Here is a 17,326-nt window from a genome sequence, read left to right on the forward strand (position 1 = left end):
AATACATGAAACAATGTGGAATTTTTTTCAAAAAATTATGCTGTGCAAAAGGAGCCAGATGGAAATTAATACATATGATTCCATTTATGTGAAATTCTAGAAAACATAAAAATAATCTATAATTACCAAAAGCAGACCAGTGGTTGTCTGAGGCTGAGAATGAGTGGGAGGAAAACCACCTTCTGGAAGCTCAAGTGTAAACCTGCTTTAGCTTTGGCCCATCACATACTAACCCTCAGGAATTTGAATCTAAGGAAATGATATTGTGATAGCAGGGTAGTTGAGAAATCAGTCATGCCTGTGATGATATGCTGACAGCATGTAAGTCCAGCAAAATGATGCCAAATCAGTACTGTATTTGGTAGTTTCTATAGCATGCCATTGGTGTGTCAACATTGCCCACAGTCCCTTTGTTTGCTACACATCTCCTGAGCTTGGTTCTTAAGCCTTCCTACTGAAGGTACAGCTTTTCTTCCAATAAATTTACTTTCTGCTAAAGTTACTTGGAATCAGCTTCTGTTGCCTAAACAAAAAGAACCCTGACTAAAACAGACTCCTAGATGCTGAATAATGGCTATTTTTCTTATTATGCAGCAGGAAAACTCTTCAGAAGGGAATTCGGTAGGAAAATACCATTGTGTGCAATATGCCTAATGATACCATTGTTTTCAATACACAATGGCTTACATTACAATCATATTAGAAGAACCATCATACTTCATCATAATTGTGCAGATGATTGTAATAAATTGCCTCATTCCTTGATCTTTCATCTATCAAGTTTCCTCATTTGGTGCTGCTTAATTTTAAAATTCAGGCTCAAGCCAATATTCTCTGTAATAATCTTTCTATTGGAGAGTTTCTTATTGTCTCAGTCGGTAATTCTACTGACCAGCTTCAAGCTCAGCTTTGGTGCTGATTCTGTTCTTTTTTCTAATAACTGGCTCCTGGCTATATTCTGTGCAAAGACCTTTCTTTCTTGCTCCAGTTAATTCACTAAATCCTTGGTGTTTCCCCATCTCTGAGCAGACGTCTTAGTATTCAGGCCCTTTAACTGTCTTGGTAGTACCTTAAGCTAAACCTCCATCATGTTGAGCATTGCCTTTAGTAATGCTATAGATTACCAGTCAACAGATTTTCCTTACACCATTTTCTTGCCAGAACATCCACTGGCTGCCCTCCAATGGACATTGCTGATTATGTAGCAGGGTGTCTGCTTGCTTATCTTTCTGCCAACTGCCTACTGTCAAATTCCCCTAACAGGTAGCCAGAAACTTCTCAGACCATGTTTCTTATCTATATATATAAAAGGCTAAGTGTCCATTCGTCCAACCAGTAGCTATGATGTGTACTGACCACCAGGGAGCAGACGCTCAACACAGGAGCTGCCATGATGTACACTGGCCATTTAAAAAATAAATGGCACCACAGACCTGGCACCGACAAATCAACACTTGCCTTCCCCTAAGTGGGACACAGGCTCTGCCACCACCCCAGAGTGACACCCCACCAAATCACAGCCAACGCTGCCAAGACCCCATGGCCCAAAATGCGGCCCACAGCCCAGCCCAACCTGGAAACAATCCAGTCTTTGTGGGCACTGGGTAATGACATCATGTAGCAATGCCCAGCTTCCTCTCCCTAGCGACTAGCATCCTTGGACTTTCTTCAGCCCAGGAACCCGACTTGCTTTATAGCCAGGTGCAAACATTTTACAGTTTAACCAAATGTTTGTGAAGCGTTTTCCCGTGCCTCATCTCATTTGATCCTCACAGAAGTCCTGGAGTAGGTAGATAGGAGACTCGGTGGAATCTTATTTTCTTTTTATTAGACAGACAACAGAGATTTAGAAAGCTTAGAAACTTGACCTGACTGAAAAGAAGTAAGAAATGGTGGACCTTGAAAATGACTTCAGGTTTTCTCACTGTGCAGAATATAGTCAAACACTGCTACAGTTAAATATTTTACCCTTTGTTCTCCCTGCGTGGTCTATAATAATAATCTGCTTCGTGTTGATATTTACTGCTGTATTGCTGACAATTACCTGAAAGAGAAGTTGGGGTACTTCACTGGGCTGGAAAAGTTTAGCTAAATCAGAAAGCAGGTCTAATTAAGCAAGTTTATTCTGTATCTATAAAAGGCTAAGTTGACTCATGCATGCACAATACATATAAAGCTCCCACTGGCGCCAATCACACACCTGTGTTTCGATCTGTCATTGTGAATCATTAATTTGGGTGACACTTCTATTATAGAAAAAGTGCGGTTAGCGATATTAAAATATTTCTTCTAATTAATTTCCTTTCAATGTGCATGAATCTGTGCACCGGGTCACTAGTAGTTTGATACAGTCTCCGGTTCCTAAGCCTCTTGGTGTTTCTACTCAGTTCTGATGAATGATTTGCTAAAATCATAACTTTTGTTTTCTTTTTTAGTGTAGTTAAAATTCATTATTATTCTTATACAGGGTGTCCGAAAAGTGTATACATATTTTAACAGCTAATAGCTCAATTTTGAAAATGAAATGCATTTTAATAAACACTGCCTTTATAATTATTCAAAGTGTGTGTGTACATTTTTCGGTTCACCCTATATTTGGCCTACCTAGATTAGATTGTTTCTCATGTTCCACACCCCTACTCCAATTCCCCACCCCTACCCCCAATGTAGTTAAACTTTCATCATTATTGAAATCACTCAGAATTTTCTGGAAACATTCTCCAAATTTAAATTTACATAAGAAGATAGTCTAAGTAGAGGCTTTGTAATGCTGTGAGTTTACTTCCTCTGTCTCTCAAAAGGTACATAACAGAGGCTGAATTTCAATAGGAGAAATTAGATTTTCTCAGTGTCCTACATATTTTCATTTCATTCCATTTTCATTAGGCTTTAGATTAGATTTATTCTTTTATAAGATCAATATAATAATAGAGGGTTGTTGATCAAAACATGTAACATCAATATTTGGAGATGTTTTTTTCCTCCTATTTCCTCACAAAATAAATATGTTTAAAGACCATCTTTTTAGTGTACATAAGTATAGAAGTAAAATCTACCTACACATTTTATGTTTTTAATAATTTAAAACCACTTGGAACTGGGACTCTGCCAGGCTTATAAATTCATGTGTGCTGTTTACCCGGACTGGTACCTCAGAATGTTTATCAGAACAGATGTACACTCTGTATGTGCTAATGAAGCTAAGCAGGTGTGGGAATAGGTCATGAAATTTTTATATTGGGATTAATATAATGCATGTTTAAAGTTATTGGAGGCAAGTTTCATTATATTCCATTTCAAAGGACATTTCATTCTGTTTATTTGGAATTTTATTCATGAGAAAACTATATTAATATTATACATACAGTTATGATTAGCCCTTCTTTCACATAAATAATTTATCATTTATCATTCCTGTACATAGCATAAAAAACCTATCTACAACTACATATATTAAGTCCAAACTTCAGGTCTATTCATATGATAGCTAATGATCCCCAAAGTCCCATTCATTTGGGTTGTCTCTTAATATCCCAAAACAGTAATAAATGACCTAAGGAAAAAATTTCAGTTCACTTTTACCTAAATTTGTTACAAAAGAATATAGCAACAATAGCTATGTTTATATTAAAATCAATATACTGGGCCAGCATTCTTAAGCATTGAAATGTGGACTGTAAACAGCTCCATCATTCAGGTATTTAGGGCTTTAGTTTGCTGCCCATTCATTCTGATTGGGGCATTATTCTTTCCTTTTATTTTCTACCTTCCAACACCAAGTCAGATGTTTTTGATTCTCTATTATTTTATTCTCAATTAAGTGAATTTGTTCACTATTTAAAATTAGGAAGGCTAAATGGACTTTTTCTTGTTTTGTTTTGTTTTTCTTTCTGTCTTATGCTGTGTCGTCACCTGCATGGATGGAGATCCAAATTTATTTTTAAGGATGTGGTTATCTTTACCTATAATCATATTTGTGGCATTTTTCTGTGTGAGGATATGGTAAATTTTGGGATGAAAGACACTATTTTTTCCTAAAATCCTTAGACTGAAAATTAAAGGGCATCTTATACACAGAAGTCAGCCTAGGAGGGAGCCCTGCAGGTACATAGCTGCCCATACCTTGTCAAACAGGCTTCCTCCAATCAGGAGCCTTATTGTTACTGACATCAGCTGATGCCATAATTGGAGGTGGAGGTGGAGGTGGAGGGTGCGCAGATGCAACAGGGACCTGAGTGTTCTGAGCCCATAAAGATGTCAAAAAAGAAAAAGAAAAATACCGGTAAGCGATTGTCTTATTCAAACTGAATGTAATCAGCTATACAAAAGAGCATGGACATAGAGCTGCAGAGAGACAACTTGGACCTCCTCCCACTGAGTGTATGATCAGACAGCAGAGAAAACAGGAAGAACAACTCCCTAAGGTGCCAAAAAAGAAGAAGGCCTTCAGGGGAAAACCAGCAAAATGGGCAAACTTGGAGCAGAGGCTTAAGACTTGGATTATGGAGCAGCGCCAGAGTGGCTTAATGTGTGTCATTTGCAAGTGAAATGAACATTGTTGATAGAAGTTGAAGAAATTGATATGTCTGGAACTAATAGTGATGAAGAAGAGAGCAGTGATGCAACAGAATCTGAATAAAGTGATATGCTGCATAATATCATAGTACTGGTATGTGAACATTACCTGTGGTAATTACTAAATAAAAATGTGTCCTGTTCTCTGTTGAAAATATTGATTTCTTAATTTTGGATTGGAAAAGTGGGGGGCACCTTATACATGAGGGCATCTTACACATGGAAAAATACGGTATACTTATTATCTACTTATCTGGAGAGCTAAAATATTTGCAGTAAGTAATTGTTTATTTGCATTTTAGGCAAATGTTTAGCTTTTAATTGATGTCCTTAAGGACTTGAGAAAAGCACTGCTCACAAAATCCACATGATAATGACAGTTTAAGAGATAATTGGTTATTCTGGGTGTTCCAGTTTAAGATTCCCCCAAGAGCAATGTACTTGGACTGTATTAACTCAGTTGCTTGAAGAAATGCTTTTGTTTTCATGGAGAACTAGGTAAACATATTCATCTGGTAATATTTCTTTGTACTTTCTTCTCATAATCCTAAATAGATTCTGATCTTATTTTCATCTTTATTTTACTTGATTAATTCTAATGTCCTAAAATTTTTTAAACATTTCTAGATACAGATATAAAACATCTGGCCAATACTATCTTCTCCCTGGTTGGAAGATTATTTTGTCTTATCCTAAGCTCTTTAGTGTATCAACTGACTCAATTCAGTATAAGCTTAGTTGCTTTTGTATTTTCTCATTAGCTTCATTATTTTGCCTATAATTTATTGAACACCTAGAGTAGTAAGTGTTGTATATCTTTTTATCTCATTAAATCCTCACAACTGCATATTTGAAAGCAAAATATAGATTTAAAAATTAAATGACTGATCTTTAATAGAAAATTAAGAACAAGTGCCTTTTTGTGGTATGATCTTGAAAAAAATAAGTTTTCTAACATCCTTTCTAAACAGGCCCTCCATTGTTTCCCCTGCACTAGTATAGTGACAAAAATCAAAGTTCTGAACTTACTTTAAAATAGATTTAAAATAAGATGGATTGATGGACTGATGGATAGAGAGAAATGTGATGAAGCAAATATAGAAAAATGTGACTTATAAGATCTAAGTGGTGCATATATGAACGTTTCTAGCTTTATGAATAAAGAATCATTGTATGATTCTTTAAAATTTTCTGTATGCTTAAGACTTTTCATAATTAAATACTGAAAAATGTAAATGGTTGGTTGTCATATGCTTATGTAAAGGTTTCTCATATCATGTTGGTCCTTGCCTGCTCAGCCAGTGTGTATTTGTTGTTCTGATTTGTAGGTACCACCTTCCTGATACTTAAAGAAATATCGCATAGTGGCCAAAACCAGTGTCTAGAGCAGTGGTTCTCAACCTTGGCTGCACATTAGAATCACCTGGGAATCTTTTTAAAATCCTGATTTCTGGGCCTCATCCTCTGGAAATTCTGTTTCTTTGTGATGGGGTGGGGCCACAACATTAGTAACAAAGAAACAGAATTTCCGGAGAATGAGGCCCAGAAATCAGGATTTTAAAAAGATTCCCAGGTGATTCTAATGTGCAGCCAAGGTTGAGAACCACTGGTCTAGAGTTACCTATTTTTACTTTTACTTTCTTGTTCCTCCACTTGCTAGCATTTGAACTTTGTGATTCCTCATTTACCTATTAGGAAAAACAGTACCTACCCCATATGATCATAGATTATGGAAGTCACTTAGAAAAATGAGTGGTACAGGTTAAGAGCTCAATAAGTAATAGCCGTTATTATTACTTATCTGATTATGCAGGTATAGATATTGCTGATTTTATCTGATGTTCTCTTCTTAGTCAAAAGTAGCCTTCAAAAGCTAACAGACTATGATATTTTAATTTAAACCTCTGACCTTACACAAAATAGGAAATATTGGTAGAGTCCAAATATGTCATGTTGTTGTATATTTTAACTTTTCTAGTTTTAAAAGAATATTATAATCAATGTGAATCATTAACTGGTGGTGTTTATACTGTATTGAAGACTTAAAGAAATATTAAAATATACATTAAAATTTTTGATCCACTCTTTCCACTTCCAGATGTTAGATATGAGTTGGCAATCATTTATTTAAAGTACAGTGAGGGAAGTTAATTGCTAATGACTTATAAAACTAAAATTATTAGTTAGCATATGTTGCCTAGTGACACAATTATCCATTTTCCTTTACCAATACCAGTTCGGCTCAAAAGTAGATGAATTACAACGTACTTGAAACAAAAACTATTACAAATATCTCCTTTGCAAAAATGAAATTAAAACACTGTTTCCATTTGTTTGTATCGGAATCACATCAGTTAAAAATAATATATACTTAATAAATAAGTTTGTGAGATCTAAACTATCGCAGAACTGAGTACTGATTCAGGAAATGTTTACAATTTAAGTGCCCATAGGAAAACAAACAAGCATTTTCCTTTACATATCTACTCAAAGAGCATGCTATATCTGGCAAGATCTTTAAGTGAAAATATCTCTTATACTTCTCTCCATTTTTCCCAAATGCAAAACAGTGATGAACACCAATCTAATGCCTGAATGATCAACCATTTAAGTCAGATTTTAAAACCTCACCTTGTTTGCAAAAGAATCATGACTTCGGGATATTTTGAACTCAATATAAAATATAACAGGGAGTGCCTGGCCAGAGTTGCTCAGTGGTTGGTGTCAAGCTATGAACCAGGAGGTCACAGTTTGATTCCAGGTCGGGCACATGCCCAGAGTTGCTGAGTCATTGACCCCAGTAAGGAGGGTGAAAGAGGCAGCTGATCAATGATTGCTCTCATCATTGATATTTCTATCTATCTCTCCCCTCTCCCTTTCTCTCTGAAATCAAATATATATATATATATATATATATATGTATATATATATATATATATATATATATATATACACACACACACACACACACACACACACACACACACATACATACATCAGGGAGCAAAAAGGTATTTTCAGTTTTTTTAATTACCAGATTTATGATGGGTAAGTATATTTTCTCAACATTCACAGTTCTTAGAAACATTACATATGGCAGAAAAGGAAAGAAAGGTTAAACACAGGATAGTTTCTCCATGCCATATAATAAATTCCCCTTGCAACTTCTGAAACCAGCTCAAACACAGTGAGCATTCCGTAAATATTTGTTGATGATGATGATAGATTGCACATTTTGTATGCACTAATGTCAGTGCATGAGCACATTGCTTGTGTATCTAAAACCAAAATAAGCAGTAATGTTGACAAATGACCACATTCGCAGGTGCTTCTAAGTATACTGGTAGTTCAAAGTCAGGGACCCTCATCCATTTATCAAGGCTGTAACTGAAATTCAGCTGCAATGCATTTGTCCAGCTTGAGCATTTAAGCATAAACACCATTTATCTGGAGTTACTTCTATTCTCTTTCGATAAGTCTTGGCATCAAACTTTTTTCTCAAAGTATGCTGGCCACATTCAGAAGCACTGGCTTCCATGTGACCATGTGACGTAGGAGGTTGCTGCTCCCTAAAAAAAAAAAAAAAAAAAAAAAAAAAAAAAAAAAAAAAAAAAATGAAAATAATGAGTTAGGAACAAACCCTCCATTCCACTTAGTGAAGTTAAACTTCTTGAAGCCAGAAGAGGTTGTCTTTGAATCTTATTCTGTCTGTTTCTAGTTTTATGTCCCTGGACACATAACTGAACCTTGCTGAGGCTCAGTAAAGTCAACTGTAAAATGCTGCTACTAAGAATTTCTATCTCATAGTTTTGTGAGAATCAAATGAAATATATGTTATGCATTTAGCAGAATGCCTGGTATATATCAAGTACTAAAAATTAGCTAAAGTACCAATTTGCAGGTGTTTTAATTTTAAAACATTCACATCATAAAATTACTTTCTCGTTTTCTAATCGTCTCATTAGTATGTAAGGAGTTTCTTATTATTCCTGATATTTATCCAGTCCCTTTCTTGCCCAATTCTTTGTAGAAAATTCTTTCTTTAGTTTTTTAAATGTGTATCTGTAACTGAGTGGCTTCCTTAGATTTTGTGAAAGAAGAGGACCCCAACATTACTACTCTTTTTAAAATGTTTCCATTATGGGAATTTTCAAATTAATATATAACTATAGAGAAAAGTAAAATCAACTGGTAGCCTCAACAGTTAACATTTTCCAAATCTTGTTCATTTCCTGATAACTAAGATAATCAATATCAGCATGATTTAGTTGCTTTATTTTCTTTCTGGTAAACAATTGCTCTGAAAATATAAGGCTGTAAATTAGTAAATAAACTTTATTATTTGCTTCAGGAAATTCCTACAAATCAGCTTATCAAAGATCATAATCTGTTCATCAAGGCAAAGAGCTTACTTATTAAATAATGATTTACTTATAAAACTTTGCTTTAAGGCGCTTGCTACTTCCCTGTGTCCACTAGCCCTAAATTAGTACATTATGAATTTTGTCCAATCCTGCTCAGTTCCCCACCTTAAACCACTTGAGCTTGAAAAATTGCTAAGACTATATCAGTGGTGGTCTCCTTACTGAAATGATTTTGAGCAAACTTAGTGTTGTTCTGTTAACAGGTTGTCTGGTGATACTCTGTGGAAATCAATGCCCATATATATGATGTGTGTGTGTGTGTATGTGTGTAAGCAGAAATTTTTTGGAGAAGTTAAAAGTAAAATAAAGATATGTCATTTCAACTGTGAATTTTTCACTTGGTCTCTAAGAGATCTGGGTCTTTGTGATAACACATTTACCATGCCATTATCACACAGCATAATTAACAATTACTCCTTAATATCAACTAATACTTGAACCATATTCAGGTTTTCCAGATGATCTCAAACATGATTTTAAAATACTTTTCTTTTAAATTGGAATTCAAATAAATTCCATACATTATATTTGGTTACTAGGTCTCTAAAGTCACTTTTAGTCGGTAATGATAACCTCACTTTTTAAAATGCCATTGATTTGTTGGATAAACCAGGTCACTTGTTCTGTAAAAAGACCTATATTCTAATTTGACTTATCTCATTGTATGCTTTCACTTTCTGTTCTACATATCACCCGTTGTATTTCCTGTAAACTTCAGATAGATCTATGAGCTTTATTATATTCAGGAACAATATTTTGACAAGATATCTTATAGGTGGTACTGTATATTTCCTATTGTATCATATTAGTAGACACATAATGTAGGATTGTCCAACTACCAGTTTTACTAAGACTAGTCACTTAATCACTGAGTTCATGTGGTATCAGTGTTATCCCCTCCATTATAAATGTTTCCATCACAACCTTACCTGAAAGATTGAGCATCCACTGAAGTTTATTAGCTACTTTCATCATTTTATTAGATTTTAAAATTCCAAATTTATAATATTATCCTTCTTTCTGTGTTTTTTTTAGCTGAAATTCTCAGCTAAATACTTCATCAAGTATTTGATTACTCTGGCATAGAGTTTGTATGGGAAATGGAGGATAAATTTGAATTATTTCCTTTAATTTATTCGTTTTCAGAGCAATGAAATTGTTCCCTTGCATGCAATGATGATTATAGGATTTTTTAAAGCAACATTATGAACTCATTGATTTTTAAAATTATATTTGATGTATTTGCAACTGTAACAAAGTATTCCTTATAGGCCAGTCTAAGCCCCCTTTGATTAATTTGGGGGGGGGGGCTTGACACATTTATAATACTGGATATTCCAATACATGGCCAATTCTGAGATAGCCTAAACTCTTACAATCTACTTTGTATGCAATCTTCCTTGTTAATTTAAGTATTTCTATCTGCTAGAAGGATTTTGGGGGGAATTTTTCTTTTTACAAATGACATTGTGTCAATTGTTTATTTTTTTTTGTCTCTGGTTATATTTACACTAGAGGCCTGGTGCATAAATATTCATGCACTGGAGGGGGGCGTTCCCTTAGCCTGGCTGCCCCTTCTCACAGTCTGGGAGCCCTCAGGGGTGGGAGGCGACCTGGCGTTCAGGGGAAGGCATTGCCCCCATCACACCTCTGCTGCCACTGCCTGCCGTGCAAGCCTCGGCCGGCCCTGGTTACCTGAACCTCAGGCGGCCCTGGGTGGCTGGGCAGCCAGCATCAGAGGCTTACCTGCGTCTCAGGCCAGCCCTGGGCAGCTGCCATCCGAGGCTTTCCTGTGCCTCAGGCATTGGCTGAGCAGCCGCCATTCGAGGCTTGCTTGTGTCTTGAGCCAGCCCTGGTCAGCTATGGGGCTAAGGGGACTGAGGGACTCAGGAGGCAGGTGCATGGCAAGACTGGGCCTGGACTTGCTGCACACCTGCTGCCCCAATGAAGCTGAGGGGACTGGGCGCCGCCATCTTGCGGCTGTGGGCACTGCCATCTTTCAGGGCGGGGCAGTCAACTAGCATATTCCCTCCTTATTGGCTGTGGGCACCGCCATCTTTGAGGGTGGGGCAGTAAATTAGCATATTCCCTCCTTATTGGCTGTGGGTGCTGCCATCTTTGTGACAGCGTGAGGGTCAATTCCCTCTTTATTAGATAGGATGATTCCAGTATGTATTTTATTTTACTAAATTACTTGTCTCTAAAGCCATGTAAATTCTGACATCATAGCCTTACACTTTCCTCATGTTTTTTTTCTTTCCTTCTCTCCCTCTGGGCTTGCTTTGCTTAAATTAATACCAAATCATTCTAACTGATGTTTGAGCAAATAAGGAAGAGGATTTTTTTTTAAAGCAGCAATTATTTTGACTTGCCTCAAATGATTTCAGTAAATCTATTTTATTTATCAGTTAATAGTTTTACTTGTTTTGTCTCTTCATCACTTGGTTAAAAAGCTTTTTTATCTTTTTAGCAGATAAAAGTCAAGCTATTTTTTACACTTCAGCTGTTCAAAAAGAACAAGTTCAGAGAAGATTTTACTTTTTTCCTCAGGTTAGCATGTCTGAGCTCAGATGTTATTTGTCACTTTTGAAGTGTTTTCTCCAGCCAAACTGGCATTTCAGTTCTTTGAGAATTCCCTGCCTAATTTTCTGATACTTCACAGAAATTTTATTTAAAATAAAATGAACTTGGATCTCTCAAACCCTGTCTGTTGAAGATTTCAATAAAGTATTTGATCCAAAGGTTTTGACAGTTTGAAATGGACTGAATTGTTGTCAGAATCTGCACCATCAGGCTGAAAATTTCCTAAGGAAAAAAATAATCTATGTAGATTCATAGTTCCTGCTCATATACAAGTATCTGAACTCCTAAAATTTCCCCTTAAAACAATTAAGGTAGGAGAGAATAATGTCCTCAAGAACAGGGTTTTTCATCCTCAGCATCACTCACATTTGAGGCCAGATAATTATTTGTTGTGGGGTGTTGTAGGAAGTGTAGTACTATGTCTTGCCCTTACTGACTAAATGACAGTACCATACACCTCCACCCAGTTGAAACAGCCATAAATGTCTTCAGACATTGCTAAATGATCCATGGTAGGGAGTAGGGGGTGGGGGGTGGCAAAATCACCACTTATTAAGAACCAGTAGTCTATAATGTAATAGTCATGACTATTTAAAGAATAATATTTGTTTAAAATACATTTTTATTGATTTCATAGAGGAAGGGAGAGAGAGTTAGAAACATCAATGATGATGTTTGATCGGCTGCCTCCTGCACACCCCTCACTGGGGTTCGAGCCCACAACCCAGGCATATGACCCAACGGGAAATTGAATTGTGACCTCCTGGTTCATAGGTCGACACTCAAACACTGAGCCATGCTGGTTGGGAAAAGAATACTAATTTTTTTTGTTAACTTGACTCCCTGACTCCCTGTTCCTGTTAGAAAAGGAGCTATAAAATTGAGCTGAGGAGTAACAGCTTACTCTATCTGGAAGGCGAGTTTCTGAAAGAATTAAGTATAAACTCCTTGCCTCTAATGTAACCCATCTCAAAGATAAGTGGTCCTTATATAAGTATAGTCTTATGAAGAAGGAAAACAATCCTGAAAGTTCAAAGATATAACATACATCTGGAAATAACAGCCCACATTAATTCAACCAACATTTTAGGAATACTTGGTATTCAGAAAGAATACAAGAAAACAAATGCTATGTGCTAAAGTATAAGAAAGCCAGAATTTACCAGGCTCAAATGAAAAGACAGCAGGATTAACTAAAAGTAGAGGTAGATAAAATTAGATGAAAAAAACAAAGTTAAAAATAAGAAATGATTACAGGGCAAGTAAAATTGAATAGCATTTCACAAATCTATTTTAGAAAAAAATAAGAACAGAATATACAACATTGTACATATTCACATACATTTATTCAATGATAAGCACCTTTGCTGCATATTTATTGTATTATTTAATTTTCACAACAATCTGTGAATTAGGCAAATGAACCAAGTCAGTGCTGATTAGCAGTAATGCCAGATTTTTCAATGTAATACTCTATTATTCCTGAGGTGCTTGAGAATTTCTAAAAGGTTGAGAAAAAGACAAAAGATTGCTATATACAGAGATGTTTGTGCTGACAACGTTGGGTAATGTAAATACAAACTATAGAAATAGTGAAGAGACAAATAAAGAAATATTAACCAATTGATCAATGTTACAATTGATATAAAATCTCTTGAACAAAACAACAACAAAATATGGCATGAGGGTGAAGATCAAAACAGTCACTGAACACCAGTAAAATCAATGTAAGGAAAGCTACATCTAGATACTTTGTCAAATGGGATACATTACAAAGTTGAATGTAAAAGTCTATAACATCCAGGAAGACAGAGGGAAAAGATTACCTAGAAAAGAATGAAAACAAGACTGCCTTTAGGCTTTTCTTTTCCCGATATGAGGTACTAGAAGACAATGAATTGATACATTTTAGACGTCCTAGAAGGAAAATATGGTGACCTGAGAATCTCATAACTGAGATAAATTAGTTTTCATTTATAGAGACAAATAATTTAACCCCTAGCCCTAGCCCAGTGGTTCTCAACCTTGGCTGCACGTTAGAATCACCTGGGAATCTTTTTAAAATCCTGATTTCTGGGCCTCATCTCTGGAAATTCTGTTTCTTTGTTATGGGGTGGGGCCACAACATTAGTAACAGAGAAACAGAATTTCCAGACAATGAGGCCCAGAAATCAGGATTTTAAAAAGATTCCCAGGTGATTCTAATGTGCAGCCAAGGTTGAGAACCACTGCCCTAACCAGTTTGGCTCAGTGGATAGAGCATCAATCAGCCCACAGACTGAAGAGTCCTGGGTTAGATTCCAGTCAAAGGCACATAACCTTGGTTGCAGGCTCAATCCCCTGCCCTGATTGGGCACATGTGGGAGGCAACCAATCAATGTGTCTCTCTCACATCAATGTTTCTCTCTCTTTGTCCCTCCCCCCTCCATTCCCCTCTCTAAAAATCAATGGAAAAATATCCTCTGATGAGGATTAACAACAACAAAATAATAATAATTTAATTAAAAATTTAAAAGTTTAGAAAATACACTACCCATGCATCTTTCTTCAAAATATTACTTGAAGACTTTCCCCAAAATTAATTAATACTAAATTCTAGACTAGTTAATTCATGACATCAATTGCCTTTCCTTAACAGACTGAATGCCCTGAATGCAATGTGTCTCTGGATGATTTATAGCAGCTCAAAGTGAATGTCTCTCAATACTTGCTGAAGTTATCTCCCCACAATAATTACAGGATTGCTATAGTACTAGAAGGCTTTTTGTTTCTTCTGTTCAATTTCTCATGTGTCTCCCATCTCACAGTTTAGTGGAAAAATCTTGTCCTTTTTGTAGGATGACATAAACTAATTACTCTTGCTGTCCTAAATCAGTAATTGGTAATAATGACTAAACTGTTTTTGGAGACTTTGCTGGATGAAATTGTACTCCAAATGAGTTTGCTCTATCTCCACAAAAGCACGCTTGCATATAAAATTATAATAGTCTCACTCTTGTTAGAGATATGTAATGATTTTCTGCAACTTTAAATATTGTATTGGATGAGTTGAGCCATTTTTGTTATTTTGTTAATTATTGTACTTACCACTTAAAAATTTTCAATATATGGCAGTGATGGCGAACCTTTTGAGCTCGGCGTGTCAGCATTTTGAAAAACCCTAACTTAACTCTGGTGCCGTGTCACATATAGAAATTTTTTGATATTTGCAACCATAGTAAAACATATTTGAAATCTGGCCAGTGTTGCTTAGTTGGGTGAACATCATCCTGTGCACCAAAAGGTCTCTGGTTCGATTCCTGGTCTGGTTGTAGGTTGGATCCCAGGTAGGTGCAGGTATGGGAGGCAACCCATTGAGGTTTCTCTCTCACATCCATATTCCAATATCTCTCTCTACCTCTCTCTCTATCAAATCAATAAAAAACATATTTTAAAAATAAATAAAAATCTTCAATACAGGATTTATGAATATTCCCAAGTTAACGCTTTTGAAAAATCTAATATATTTTCAATGATGTAAACTCTATAAAAATCTATACTAATAAAAGGGTAATATGCTAGTTAGACTGGGAGACCTTCCAGGAGGCCTTCCAGACATTCTTCTGGACAAAGCCATGGTGGCAGGACCAAGGTAGAGGCAGTTAGGGACCAAGAGGGGAGGGCAGTTGTGGGTGATCAGGCTGGTGGAGGGGGGCATTGGGGGTGATCAGGCTGGCGGGGGGGGCAGTTGGGGGTGAGCAGGCTGGCAGGCGGGGCCAGTTGGAAGTGAGCAGGCCATCAGTGGGGGCCAGTTGGGGGTGATCAGGTTGGTGGGGAGCAGCAGTTGGGGGCAAGCAGGCCGGTGGGGGGGGAAGGTGGGGGTGAGCAGGCCGACGGGGGGAAGTTGGAGGTGATCAGGCTGGCGGGTGGGGGAGAAGTTGGCGGCAAGCAGGCTGGCGGGGGCGGGGGGCAGTTGAGGGCAAGCAGGCCAGCAGGCAGAGTGTTTAAAGGCAATCAGGCAGGCAGGCATGTGAGCGGTGAGAATTCAGCAGTCCCGGATTTCGAGAGGGATGTCCGACTTCTGGTTTAGGCCCATTCCCACAGGGATCGGGGTCCCAGATTGGAGAGGGTGCAGGCCTGGCTGAGGGACACCCCCCCCCGCATGAATTTCATGCACCAGGCCACTAGTATGCAATAATAAGGATAGTAAAGAAATATACTAAAATGATGAGTGCATTTATAAATGGTTATATCTGGGTGGTGGAATTTTATGTGATGGTTTTTCATCATTATAATTTTTCATATTTTAGAAATAACTTGTATAATAAAAAATAAGAATTATATACCCAATTGATCACAAATGGTATTCATTAAAAGTACAGATAAAAATGTATCAAGGTAGAAATCCTTTTTCAAGATAGTAAAATTATTGATAATTTTTGTCATCTGATTATCTGTATTTTACAGTCATCTCAAGAATCAGCTTCCATCCTTCACATACTAAACACAGCAAATCACTGCCTTTCTCTATCATAGTTGTGAAAAATCTCAAATTGTCTCCCAGGCAGTGTGCTTTTACCTTCTCTGCACTGTTTTTATTCCCTCACCTATACCAATAAATCCCTACTTATAGTCCCCATAAAATCAGTAAGAGACTAACTCTGAGGAACATCATAGTAGTCTGCACTGGTCTTTCCAGATCTCTAAAAAACAAAGCGGTCCTACCTCCTCATGGTGATTAGGGTCAGTTATCCTTGTGATGACTCCTTTCCTAGCCTGCCATAAGTTACCAGGAATCAGCCATGACTTAATGATAAATGGGATCAAGAGACCCCAAAATGGTGAGGGGGACAGGAGGGAAGAGTACTCCTTTTTAAAACGAACAAACAAAATAAACCTCTTCCACCCCTACTACTCCCCCACCATGGTGGTATTAAAGAAAAAAAGACAACAGAACCAAAAAAGAGTCGCTTGTACTAAGCACCATGTCAGCAAACCAAGACTTAATATCTAACCTAATTTCAGTTCCAATCTCTTGCAGGAATGTTAACATTAACCAGTCAATCTGGAATTACCTGATCAGTAACTAGTGAGGCAATCTGCATAAAAACCCCAGCCCTTGTCCAAAGGAAGGCTACCTTGCCTGAAATAATCCACTGTTTCCTCGGAAGTTCCGTTTTCTGCCCCCCTCTGCCTATAAATGTTAGGACAAGAAAAAGAGCTCTTTTTCTTGCTGGAACCAAGCACAATTTTATGAGAAACACCTGGTAATTAAACCCCAATATTGTTAGCTCCTGTGATTCAAACAGCTCCACTTTTCAAACTACAAGACAAGCTAAACTACTTTCAAGGCTACATTCTTGAATACCCCTCCTCCCTGCTATTTTTACAACTCAGAGATAATTTGCACCAAGGAGTCTCTAGTTAGTTGAAAGTTCCCTTACCCATCCACTTCAAACAGGCCTCTTTTGAACTCTTCATAACTTTTGTCTTAAGCATGTTTTACTGGCTTGGAAAAAAGTACTAATAAGGCACCTCCCTAGGATATCTGCCTGGATTGTCTCCTGAAGAGAAAACAAATTAAAACCTCCCTGATATCTGCTCAACTCTAGCCCCAAATTCCCCTCCCTTCCTTGTCATCTAGCAACACCAGCCATTATCCTTTAAAAGGGGAAGCTGCCCTTTGTTTCTTGCCCTTGCACAGGCCCTTTCTCTTTGGGAAAGTAAAATAAACCTCCTCTCTACAGCTCTTCTTCTTCTTCTTC

This window comes from Myotis daubentonii, chromosome X, assembly GCF_963259705.1.
Source record: "Myotis daubentonii chromosome X, mMyoDau2.1, whole genome shotgun sequence".
NCBI classification, from domain to species: Eukaryota; Metazoa; Chordata; class Mammalia; order Chiroptera; family Vespertilionidae; genus Myotis; species Myotis daubentonii.